Source organism: Diabrotica virgifera, chromosome 6 (genome assembly GCF_917563875.1).
Source record: "Diabrotica virgifera virgifera chromosome 6, PGI_DIABVI_V3a".
Taxonomy (NCBI): Eukaryota; Metazoa; Arthropoda; class Insecta; order Coleoptera; family Chrysomelidae; genus Diabrotica; species Diabrotica virgifera.
This window is the reverse complement of record NC_065448.1, coordinates 52,695,716-52,709,413: the sequence shown is the minus strand read 5'-3', so window position 1 is coordinate 52,709,413 and position 13,698 is coordinate 52,695,716. Positions and strand designations below refer to the sequence as shown.

Genomic DNA, 13,698 nt, shown 5'->3' with positions numbered 1-13,698 from the left:
ATTTGTTAAATTTGTTATTACCCCCTCTGTGGCTCAGTGGTAAGAGCGCCTACCTTTGGATCGAAATGTCCGAATGGCCGTGAGTTCGAATCTCACCAGGGTCAGATTTTTCGTTTATTATAAAGTAATAAATGGAAATAGTTTCTGTCCTTGTGGGATCGGTACTCACCGGAGGGACCGCAGACGTTCGGATTCAATTAGCGTCTCTTTGCAAAGACAATGAAATGACGTCAACTTTGCAAAGTAACAAGACACTTACTCAACACACACACTACACATGACACTAGGTACCTAACTGCAAATATTTACCGTACCTACCATACCAATGGCCATTAGTTGTCGAGGCATTAGCTAAATAAAAAAAAATTGTTATTGAAACATTTTTATTTAGCGTGTAGCATAAAATAATGACACATTAGAAACAATAGGAAACGTTACATGGAGTATTATAAATGAACATTTAATGTATCAATATAATCATTTTCGGTCGCATTCAGGAACCAATCAAAAACTCCAGGGAACCGCCTTTGGGGGCATTCTTCAACTATGTGACGGAAAGTATGTCATTGCGCACCACAGTTACAGGAGTAAGGGCTTTTCCACATGTATGTAAGCTGTCAGCACATCTACAGCTGCTTGTTCTTATTCTGTTCCACGTTGTTCATGTATTGCGTTACTGCGGTTCAAAGGATGGGCCTCGATTTTTGATCATTCGCTTCGTTATCGAACGTATTCGCTTCGTTACCTCGATTTTTGAACCTTCGCTTCGTTATCGATCATTCGCTATCTGTACACTAAACAGATACAAAGCGAATACGTTCGATATCGAAGCGAAGGGTCAAAAATTGAGGTCTTGACGGTTTATGATCAATACAGGTCGTTTGGTGTACTTCCTGTGGTGAGTCGCTCTCCCATTGTCTTCTCCAGACGTTGGTGAGGCTGAAATGCTTTTGATGTAAGGAAGTGGCCTTTAACAATGGATGATATCTTGGGCGCAGTCTATTCATTTCGATATAAAGCTTGTCATGGTTGATGGTTAGTGTGGATTTTCTTATATTCTCTGAGAAGAGAATGACTTCTTCGTAGTTTCGGCTGTGTGATGTGACTCAGAATAGGAAGCCAATAGTTTGGTGTTGGTCTAATTGTACCTGAGATCGTTCGCATTGTCTGGTTTAATTGGGTGTCAACAATCTTCGTGTGCTTACTATTGAGCCATACCGGTGGAAGCATACTAAGATGCCGAGTATACAAGTCCTAGAGCGGATGATCTGAGTACGGAGGTTGAGGAATCCTATGTGATGGCACGTATATTTTGGATTATGTTTGAATTTTTAGTTTTGCTGCCGTTCTTTGTAGGTGTTTTCTTTAAAACCTAAAGTTCTGTCGAGAGTTACCTATTGCAAGATATTTTGGTGTTGAGTTATGAGTGAGCAGTTTTTAAAGTGAACGAAGAGTTTTTTGTTAGCTTGGGAATTATTTAGATAGAAACAGCACACTTCGGTTTTTGTTACATTAGGCCGTTGTCTCCATTTGCGGAAGTATTCTCCTATAATGGCATCCGTTAATATTGTTTCTATATCATCCATGTTATTATGTACTGTTGCAAGGCCAGCCGTCAGCGTAGCCAAATTTCTGCGATGTTGTCCTAGGCAGGTGTGCGATGTATAAATTAAACAATAAGGGCACCAAAACAGATCCCTGCGTCAGTCCATTGTGACTTAAAAGGGTATGTCGGTAAGTATGCTATCAATGAGTTTAGTTATTTTTTGACACGGAATTGCACGGAGTAATTTGCAGAGTAGTCTTTGTCTCCAGACGGTATCGTATGCAGCTGATAGGTCAATGAAAGCAACGGATGTTTTTAGCTTTCTACGTCTATAGTATAGTTTACATTAATTTGGAAGTGAAATGTTAACGATGATGAAGTAGATTTTCTTAGCCTATTCCTTTTAGTATGTTCAGGCCCTTGTTGCATCCTTGTCTGTTATGCCATGTGCTTTACAGTGTTGTGTCGATTGGTCCTGTCATTCAAAATCTTTTAAGTAAGAATTTTGTAAGAAAAGATAAGAATGGAGGCCATTAGTGAAAATTGTAAATGTTATAGTGGGTTAGCATGAAATCAAAATAAAAATAATAAATTACGTTTGAAGTAGGTTCAGTAGGTCAGTGTACAGGCTAGATACTTGAATCGAGATACACTCCGTATATAGAATCCATATGGGGTTTGAGGTTAAGTTGGAATTAGCTGGCGAATCTAGTTGATCGACCAGAGATAAGATGGCAGAGTCAAATAATACTAATATCTTAATCCTCACCAGAAGACGTAAGCCACTAGAAAACCAGAACTTAAAAACAAGCTTAAAAAATTTTATTATTTATAAGTGTGGAAGGCACTTTGGAATAAAATTGTTTGCGTCCTTATTTTAGAAAATTATAAAAAAGGCCGAGACCCGTCGATTTTTAAACATAAATGTGCGTTTTTTAAACGTAATTTAAATGTACAGGGTGATTCCCGCAAGTCCAGCATCATTTGCATAATCCATCATCTTTATTTTTAATGGAACACCCTGTATATTTATTTACATAAATTTAAAAGCTTCTTAACAACTTGATTTCAACGAACTATATCATGTAGGTAGTATTATGATTATTACAGGGTGTGATTTTGAAATTATAGAATATAAAAACCGCTAGGATACGTCAACTTCTAAACTTAAATGTGCGCTTTTTAAATATAAATTTAAATTACAGGGTGACTTACGCAAGTCTAGCATAGTTCATCATCTTTATCATTAATGAAACACCCAGTATATTTTTATGTTTTTAAGACCTCCTTAACAACCTAATCTTAACAAATTATAATCACGTAGGATCTATTATGAATATACAAGGTGAAATTTTGAAATTATTTGTAAATTTCGTCAAGATATTAAATACAAACCCCAATATATTGTTATATTACTCAGTTTAGAAAATTGATGTCATTATTGAGCTAATTTAAAAAATAATATCGTTATTTAAAGTGTGATAAATTATTACAAATCCACAAGGAAAAAGATTTTCCTGTATCCCGGATATCACAAAAAAGCTAAATAAAATCAGTGCTGACAAGATGCTAACATGCTAAGCCACCAAAAATTGAAAATATTTGGGTAAAAACCCTTTAAAGTTATACAGTCATGGAAACATTGACTAGCATTGTTATAATATACATGGATGTATTAAATACCACATGATTAGGCCGCGGGCACCATTTGACCCTCACTTGAGTTGAATTCGTTCTTCACATTTTCAACGGTTGTTGGCAAACAATATAAATTATTAATTCCAAAATTTTATTTATTTAATGTCTTTACGAAAATTATGTATAATTTCAAAGTTTCACCTTGTATTGTTCATAATAGACACTACATAATACACTTTTTTGAGATGAGGCTGTTAAGTAGCTTCAAACAACATAAAAATATACAGTTTTTTATAATTTTCTAAAATAAGGATACAAACAATTTTATTTCATACGTGGTTTCCATGCTGTATAATTTCAAAATTTCACTGTTTTATTCATAATATTAACCTACGTGATTTAGTTTGTGGGAAACAGATTGTTAAGCAGCTTTTAAAAATATCCAGGGCGTTCCATTAATAATAAAACTTATGGACTATGCTAGGCTTGCGTGAATCACCCTGTGAATTTAGATTTATATTAATTTAGAACGCGCCTGATTTTATATTTAAAAATCGCCGGGTCTCAGTGGTTTTTATAATTTTTTAAAACAAGGACAGAAATTATTTTTCTCCATTAAGGTACGATTCCGACAACGACTGCAGACGACTATTAATTTGTATAATTATTACCAACTGACGTTCTGCCGGACAGCAATTGTAGTTAGATGTCGGAATCAGTCTCATACAAATTAATAGTGCAAAATAGTGCACAAAAAACTGCAACTGCCGTCAGCAGTTGCCGCCTGCAGTCGATGTCGGAATCGTACCTTAACTGCCTTCCACCCTATATTATGTATTACATAAAGACTCTAAAAATATATTACTGAAAAAATAGTTATACAAGGCCATTGTTAAGCAATATTTATGTTTTGCACGAACCTACCAAATTATGTATGTACCTACTTGTTTCGCCTTGAAGTACATTTTAAAGCCATTTAAATTGTTTACAATTTCGTTGTTGATACACGAATTGTATTATTATTCAGTTTTGCAAATGAAATCTTTACGTCAATATTATCTTTCGAATGGAAAAACTCTTTTGTTTTTGGATTTATTTCGAATTATTTTGGAACTGCGTATCGCACTTGTTTTTAATCTTCATCAACAATAATCGTTTTAATCACCTCCGTAATCTTTTTGAAGAAGATTTATTTATTGGACGGGAAATAACATTTTTAAACGGTATTATCTATAACTATATCTTACTCTCTATATTACTTTCCGTGTCATGGACACCAACAACTTAATCCTATATGTATTTCCAACGGTTGGCCACATAGCTGGCTGAGTCATTTGCTAAAATTAGGTCTTCATCAAAAAGACACCATTTTGCATGCTGACACCGTACACTTCAGATGGTAGGGTTTCTTGACCTTACCATGATCAAATATTCGTCATATGTAATGTAATTTTTGTGTGAAAGTCCTTTGTGCTCGTATTTGATGTTTTTAACTTTTCCGGCTACAAAAACCAACAGCAAAATTGAGCAATTTTTTCAACAGACAAACAAGGTTTTTTTCCATCATTAAAAAAACTGCATAAGAAATAGAAGTATTTTTATATCGTACATGGGATCCATCTCTCTTCGTAGTGGTATTTTGACCTTTTTGACCATAGCTCCGAAGATGGCTTTATAAGCCGAAAGCGCTCAGCTACGAATTATTAATTTTACACACTTCAAAAGTACACTTCTCCCCCTTTTACCTGTAGTCATAAGTGTGTACAAAAAACTATTTCAGTCTTTGCATTTGAAAAAGACAAAAAGCAAAACAACTGGATAAGAAATAAAACAAAATTCAAAGACACAGCACAACATATAGCCAGGCTAAAATGGAATAACGCAGGTCATAACGCCAGACAAACGGACAGTAGGTAGAATACCACGATACAACAGTGGAGACCATGGACAAGAAAGAGAGCAAAAGGACGACCCTCCAGATGAGATGAGGATATGACATTACAAAGATATGAGGAACACACTGGAAACAGAAAGCACAAAGCAAAAACGAATGGAAGAAACTGGGGAAAGCCTATGTTCAAAATTGGACGAATTAGAGGGCCAAAGAAGAAGAAGAAGAAGAAGAACGTCTTCATCTGTTCAGGTCTCCCTCATGTTTGTGTATGTTAGTAGGTGGTGACCATTCTGAACCGCCTCACAGTCGCAGGTATCGGTCTTCTGGTATCCCTATCTTCTCAGGTTACATGGTCCATTTTTTAAATAAAAGGAGTGATTTAAATGAACGCGCGAAAAATAAAGCCTGCTGATTGGCCGAAATAAAGCCGAATTCACACACAAGCAATATATGTCAAAATTTGTCTGAAGTGTCACTATTGACAACTATTGAGTTCAGTCGTTTACCAGCACTGGAAGCGTACGGTTGTATGTTTTGTTTTGTTCTTGTGTTTACACATTTTGTTATTTGTTTTGATTTGATGTGTTGTGAATACTAGCTGTAAGTGTTTTATTTTTTTATTAATATCATCACATCACCAAGTTTAAACGACCTAGTTAAATATTTGTATAATATTTAACCTTGACACCATGACGTCCAAAAATTGTGAAATTTGCTTAGCTGAATTTTCTGAAAACGAAAAATATCAGATACGTTGCCATGGAGATTGTAAACGGTATTTTTGCATCAAATGTTCTGGTCTCAATAAAACAACGGCAAAAACTCTACTGGACCCAAAAAATTCTCATTTAAGATTTTTCTGTACTTTATGTGATTCGCCTAGTCTCAGATATCTAAATGAAAAAATTAACAATCTTTCAAAAAATCAAATACCACAAGAGAATTTTGACGCCTTAATTCAAGTTACAAAAAAACTCACTGATAATTTGCCAATTTTCATCGAGACATATGATTTATTAACCAAAAATGACGGCAAATTAGACTATATTACGAAAAAAATTGACGAGATACATAAATTAAATAACCTGCTAAATCCTGAATATCTTTTAAAATCGATAAGGCAGATGGAACAAGATATCTTCAATATATCGTCAGTTTTTTTCGGCTGTTCCAATAACACGATTAAGGTGCAAGTCCAAGATTCAAATTCATCTGAGATAAAATTGGGACTAGATAGGCTCTCTTCAAACGTAAGTGAAATATCTAATCAAATGAGTAATCTTTCAAATAAACTACCTGCTATACCAACGAAGAAAGATGTATCGAAGAGAGACATTGTGTATGCCACTTCAAGTACTCAAACCGAAAACACTCAACATTTCGAAGCTAGTCCAGTCACAAAATCAAAAAGTGCAGAAGATAAATGCCACTTTGTCGTTATTAGCAACTTAACCCCAATTTACACTCCTATTCAAATAGTTCACTACATTAAAGAGAAGCTAGGTATCAAGGAATATATAAGATGTTATGCCCTTCTTAAAGATGCCAACACAACAACAGGGTCCTCATTCAAAATAGGTATTAAGTCTAAAACATCTATTGACTTATTATTTAATAAGGAAATTTGGCCACCTGGTGTAAACATTAAATGGTCTACAGAATCCTCATGCTCCGAACCAACAACTTCATCTGAGGCAAATATGAAACCGAAGCACATCAGAAGCCCAGTTAGCTTGGAAAATCCAATTACCATTCCAAGTAAAAACAAAAATGAAGTTCAAAACACAAATATACTTACTGACAAGCAGGCCATCGAAATTTGCAAATCTAAAGATCCGTTCCGTTCCCAAATTAATTTCATTAAGAAAGATATTTTGGAACCATCGATAAATTTGGATCCTTTAACACCACCAAGAGTTAGATTAACCAATAACTCAAACAGTCGATATCTTCTAGCAAGATTAAGGGAACCGGATATATTAAAAGCAATTAAGCTACATCTTGCTTTCCTACACGACCAGCCTGCCTCAGTATTTTGTGATGGATATACCAACACCAGTGTGAAACTATTTTTGGCTTCCGAAGGACTACCTACCAAGACTGAGGAACTAAGAAAAATTCTTCTAGAATTTAACGATGCCTATGGAATTGGTCCAGCTGAGGTGGAAGCTGATCTTGTTGCTTATAGGTCCTTTCTAAGTTCAGAAAGAATCATACATCTACAAAAATCAAGGGAATGTCACCGAAATTATTATTCTACTAGCTCTCCAAGACGAAATTTTTAAATAACACGACGTGTTCTGAGGAACTAGAAACCTCGAATAATTTTAGTGATGACAACTTTAGTATGGTTCTGATTAATATTCGTTCTATAAGAAATAAAACTGACGAATTATTTTTGTTTCTGGAAGAATTAGGATTTCCCCCGATAGTTGCGGTTACAGAGCACTGGCTTGAAGTCAACGAGCCTTTTTTTGTAGAAAAATATACCACAATTGCTAGGTATGATCGTCCAAGTTCAGCTCATGGAGGCACCCTAATTCTTTCTAGAAATAATGATTTTTCTCTGATTACAAAATATGACTTTCTGTTAAATGAAGCCTTCTTTGAGTTTTCCCTAGTTTATAATAAAAATCTTAATCTTTACATTATTTGCATCTATAGATCACCTGACTCCCCTGTGGAACTATTTTTTCAGAACCTGCTAAATTTGTTAAATGACTTGCCTCATAGAAGCAGAAAAATTCTATGCGGGGACTTCAACATTAATTATGATGCTGCTTGTGCTACCCAAATGTCCTTGGTCAACATATTTGAATCATATGGTCTCTCAATGCACGTTAATTCTCCTACAAGGATTACAAAAACTTCATCTACCATAATTGACTATATTGTCTCAGATTTCTCACCCCTTGATGTCTGCTCTACAATTATTAATGCGGGATTATCAGATCATGAAGCAGTATTTACGAAGTTTAACATCTTCAGCAAACCCTCCTCGAAAACCCGACGTTTAGGTAGGATTTTTTCCGCTGGGAATTTTCATAAATTTCAAAATTTATGCTTAACTTCTGAGTGGCATTTTCCTTCTGCGGACGTGGACTATAATTTCAACGATTTTATAGAAAAGCTTGTCTCTATCTTCAATAAGGCATTTCCTTTAATTTCAATTAAGCCAAAACATCACAAACCCTGGGCTACAAAAGGTATTCGCATATCAGCCAAAAATATGCGCTCACTATTGTATATCAAGAAATTTGCTACCAACGTCTCTGTCACTCAATATATCACCAAGTACAGGGTAACCTATCTAAAACTCATCAAATCAGCTAAAAAAGCCTACTATCAAAATCGTATGGAAAGCTCTAAAAGTGTTGCAAAAGAAACTTGGTCCATAATAAACGATCTTCGAAATAGAACTCACGCAGTTCAAACATTTGCCCTTCCAGACCCGGAAAATCTAACCGAATATTTCGTTAATGTGAGTAAAAATATAACTTCTACTATTTTGCCACAAAAAGATCCCATTTCCTATCTCCCCAATTCAGGAGTGTTCTCGAATTCATTCTTTTTAAGACCAATCGATATAACTGAACTGATCCAAACTATCAATAGTATCAAAAGCAAATCATCCTGTAGTACTGATGGACTATCCATAAAAATCTTCTCAAATCTCACAGAAAATGTGTTGGAAAACCTCGTCTCACTAATTAATGATTCCTTTGAAAGAGGCAAATTCCCAGAGTGCCTAAAGATAGCCATTATTATTCCCCTTCATAAGGGTGGTGAAAAATCTAATGCATGCAACTATAGACCTATTGCCTTACTACCGGTACTTTCAAAAATTATTGAGAGACTCATAAAAACCCGTCTCATGTCCTTTCTCATTGATAACAACATCTTATCCCAAAATCAGTTCGGCTTTTTAACTAATAAATGTACCACTGATGCCTTGTTTTCTGTGTTTCATGAGGTTTACCAAGCACTAAACAATAATCTTTATACTGCCACTGTTTTCTGTGACTATGCCAAAGCTTTTGATTGTGTAAATCACGACATTTTGATTAAAAAACTAAATTTCTATGGGATTCGAGGTATTTCTTTGAATTGGTTCCAATCTTACTTGAATAATAGGAAACAAATAGTTAGAGCAAATGATACTGACTCTAGTCTCAAAAACATTGTATGTGGAGTACCACAAGGTTCAGTATTGGGTCCTCTACTGTTCCGTATCTTTATAAATGACATCACTAACTTAAAAATCGATGGAAAAATTTTTCTTTTTGCTGATGATACCAGTATCACTTGGAGCAACTCAACTATTGCATCTCTTCATGCAACTATAACTTCTGATTTGCTTACGATAAAAACCTGGTCTGACTCTAATTTACTCTCTTTTAACGTGGATAAGACAGTAGCATTATCCTATAAAAGTGCTCTTCAACCCCTGCTTGTTAATAACAGCCAGATCTCTACCGTTGATTCTGTAAAATTTCTTGGTATTTTTTTAGACAGCAACCTCAAATGGTCCCTTCATATCGATGTGTTAAGTAAGAAACTCGCCTCAGCCTGCTATGCTATAAGATCTGTTTCGAAAGAACTCAATTTAGCATCTTCTAAACTAACATATTTTTCTTTGTTCGAGTCTCATCTTCGATATGGTCTTCCTTTTTGGGGTTGTAGTACAGCTGCCCAGTTAGATGTTATTTTCAAATTACAAAAAAGAGCAATAAGGTATCTGTTTGGCCTCAGAAGAACAACACATTGCAGAAGTTACTTCAAAGATCACGGCATTTTAACCCTTACATCTTTATATATTTTAGAAACTGTTTGCTTAATTCGTAAACACATACATGTCTTTCCAGCAAGGCCTCGTCATGACTACTCCACCAGAAATTCAAATTTTGATGTCTATTTACCGATCCCGTCCTCTGAGTTAGTAAAGAAATCTATATTATATTCCGCAAAAAAACTATACAACCATCTTCCTTTACAACTCAAATCTGCAACATCTTTCCCCAAGTTCCGTAAAATGACAAAAGCTCATCTATCTAAAAGACCATATTATTCAGTAGAAGAGTTTCTGAATGACTAACTAAGAAATTACAGTAATGTACAAGTAACCAAACTTATCTATATTTGGGTGTCACATGCAGCAGCTTAAACTTATTAGTTCCTATTCTATAAATAGTTTACTTTGTTGTATATTCACTTTGCAATTTCTATAAATTGTTGCAAATATATCGATTTTGTTTTCTTTTCTTTACTTTATTAACTTATATTTTGTATTTATGTATATTTTTTTTTATATTGACGATTTATCAAATTTCAGAAAATTGTATTTGTTATTGTTATTGTTAGATATTATTTATTTATTTTTTCTGACTTTAATTAAGCTTTGTCCATAAAATTTGTATTTTCAGTGACAATAAAGCATACTTCTATTCTATTCTATTCTATAGTTATCGATTTTTGCCGTGTTAATATTTTTGATCATTTTATGTCGACGTTTTTAGCGTGAGCAAATTTTCTCCACACTGGTGTCCCAAATTCTCCGGCAGATGTGCGGAGAGTGTGTGGTTGTGCTCCCCATTTTGTATTGCAAACAGTTAGTTTGCGGATGATGTTATTTCTTGCACTTCTTGGCCTCTTGTCAGTGTTATCGATAAAACAGAGTTCTGTCTAGACGTATGCCAATGTGTTTTGTAATCTAGTTGTGCTCCAGCATCTAGCCACCCCATTCCACATTCTTCGAGCATGATTGTTGCTAAGATGAAAAGCACACACCTATGTTTTTGTGGGATTCCGTTTCAGATTTTCGTATCGATAATTTGATTTTTGTCTCAAACGCGAATAATTTCGACTTCACTGAAAGTTCCTCCCTGAGCTGCTACCACTGTGTTATGAGCATAAATAAATTATTTTGTTTGATGGTTTATGGGTTGGTCGTTGGTATGTACCAATGTTGTATATGTAGATTCAGCGCGAGCAGACTTCCCTGTGGAAGGCCATTTTTTGGCCCCTATGGGTTAACTGTGTTATAGGCGACAGTTAGGTCTATGAACGATACCTCTGTTATTTCTTTCCATTCAAGCCACTCTATGTTCTCTAAGTTATTGATCCAAAGTTCTTTATTTGTTCTGTTCGTATTTCATCCAGGCCAGCTGCTTTGTTATTTTTCATTCCCGAAAGAATTCATTGCCTGTCTTTCTCATTGCATCATTGATTTCATCAATTCATTGATTGCGTCAATTTCTTGTAATTTTATTATTCGCTCCGTACGTGACCATGGTGGGGATACACGAAACTATGCCAGCGCCCATAGCGGCGAAATATGACAATTTTGGTGAATTTTTGTAATGTCAGTGTCATTATGTTCGTTCGCGGACCCTGTCGGTTACTTTTAGTCCACGACAACGCATGCGCACTTTAGTTCCATATTATATTTATTTAATGTATTATCGTTTATTGATAAATATGCCAGTATATTAATAATTAATTGATAATATTAATTAATAGTAAATATACCTTGTATATTTATCTGTCAACGGTATTATTTATATTATTTTAAAGTGCGCATGCTCCACTTGTCGTGGACTAGTTCCTGACTATCTCCGCGAACACACTTATTGTTTGAAAATATATTTTGTCAAAAATGGTAAATAAATATTACATCTTCTTCTTCTTAAAGTTCCCTCTCCTATCGGAGGTTGGATATCATAATGGCTATGGTCACTTTGTTGGCTGCTGCTCTGAATAGTTGTAATGAACTACAGTTAAACCATTCTCTAAGGTTCCTCAGCCAGGAGATGCGTCTTCTTCCTATGCCTCTTCTTCCTTGGATCCTTCCTTGCATAATAATTCTCAGCAACTCATATTTTTCTCCTCTGGTAATGTGACCCAAATATTCCAGTTTTCTAGTTTTTATACTTTTCATAATTTCTAACTCCTTATTTAAACGTCGTAGCACTTCAACATTGGTAATCCTTTGAACCCACTAAATTTTCAATATTCTTCTGTAACACCACATTTCGAACGCTTCTATTCTTCTTATGTGTTGTCTCTTCAATGTCCAAGCTTCCATTCCGTATAGCAATATAGAAAATATGTAGCATCTTAGAGCCCTCAATCTGAGAGGCAACTGAAGGTCTTTGTTTGTAAGCAGTGTCTTCATTTTTATAAATGCTTGCCTTGCAGTTTCAATTCGGACTTCAATTTCTTTGCTTTGGTCATTTTTGTCATCAACCCAGGTTCCCAGATATTTGTATGTCTTAACTTTTTCTATTTGGGTTTGCTCTATCATTAACCTTTCATTTCCATGTTCTGTTTTTGAGACAATCATAAATTTAGTTTTTTTCTTGTTTATTTTTAGTCCGTATCGAATGCAATAATCGTTAATTCTATTTAACAATTCTTGTAGTGATTCCAGGGTGTCTGCCATTATAACGGTATCATCAGCGAATCTTATGTTATTTACTATTCTTCCATTTATAGAGATTCCATCACTTAGCTCCGCTATCGCTTCCTGAAATATGGCTTCACTGTACAGGTTAAACAGTAGCGGCGACAGAACACAACCCTGTCTTACTCCTCTCTTTATATCAATATTCTCGGACTCCTGTTCTTTTATCTTTATATTGGCCTTTTGATTCCAATACAGATTGATGATAATTCGTAAATCTCGTCTGTCTATATCTCTGTTTTTCAATAATTGTATTAGTTTTTTATGTCGAACCCTGTCGAACGCTCTTTCGAAGTCGATGAAACAGGAATAAATATTACATATTACATACTAAATATATTACATATAATATAACATATAATACATATGTATTATAATACATATAATATTACATATAATACATATAATATTACATATTAAATATTACATATTAACTTCAAATCATATGTTTATCGTCAAATTGTGGTCGCCAAAAATGCCAGTAGACTACGCTAGGTGTCGCGTCAGACATGTACGCAGCGAATATATTACTAAACATTTATTATAAGTTAATTGCAATAATAATCGAATAGTTTTGGTTAATCTGGTAGAAATAAATATTCCAATAATTGTATCGTTCAAAGTAGATTAGGAGACCTTTCAAATGAGATATCCCATGATCTCCGTTTGAATTTAAAAAAAAAATCGTCGATTACGGCAATACGCCAACGCTAGTGACGACCCAACATTCAGAAATTAAAATTCTGGTATTTTAAGATTTTTTTGAAAGTCGTCTCTTTCTGAAATAATGAATTTATTCCATGTTTTACCATACTGTATACAGTGATGAGCGCGGTAATAACCGGCAAAATAAGGCAAAAAATGGACAACATAATGCGTTATGAAATAAAAAGAGATGAAAATAATAGAGGTGGGAAATTTAGCGATAGAAACCTATAAATTTACATTATATTGATTGTTTCCCACCTTTAAACGTATCAAAGGAGTATGTCAAATAAAATTGTCACTGTAACTGGTAAACGCGTCCGATACGTCTAAAGGTGGGAAAGACTTAATATCATGTAAATTTATAGGTTCCTATCGATAGTTTTACACATCTACTAGTTTCATCTCTTTTTATCTCACACCTTAATATATGTAGTTACCGTCTCTTACGTT

At 34.6% G+C, this 13,698-nt stretch overlaps 1 protein-coding gene across 2 annotated transcripts in view; it reads left to right on the top strand.

Moving 5' to 3' along the window:
• The window catches only part of LOC114325907 (uncharacterized), a 169,595-nt gene that overhangs the window by 52,760 nt on the left and 103,137 nt on the right, over nt 1-13,698 (top strand). The window lies entirely within an intron of this gene.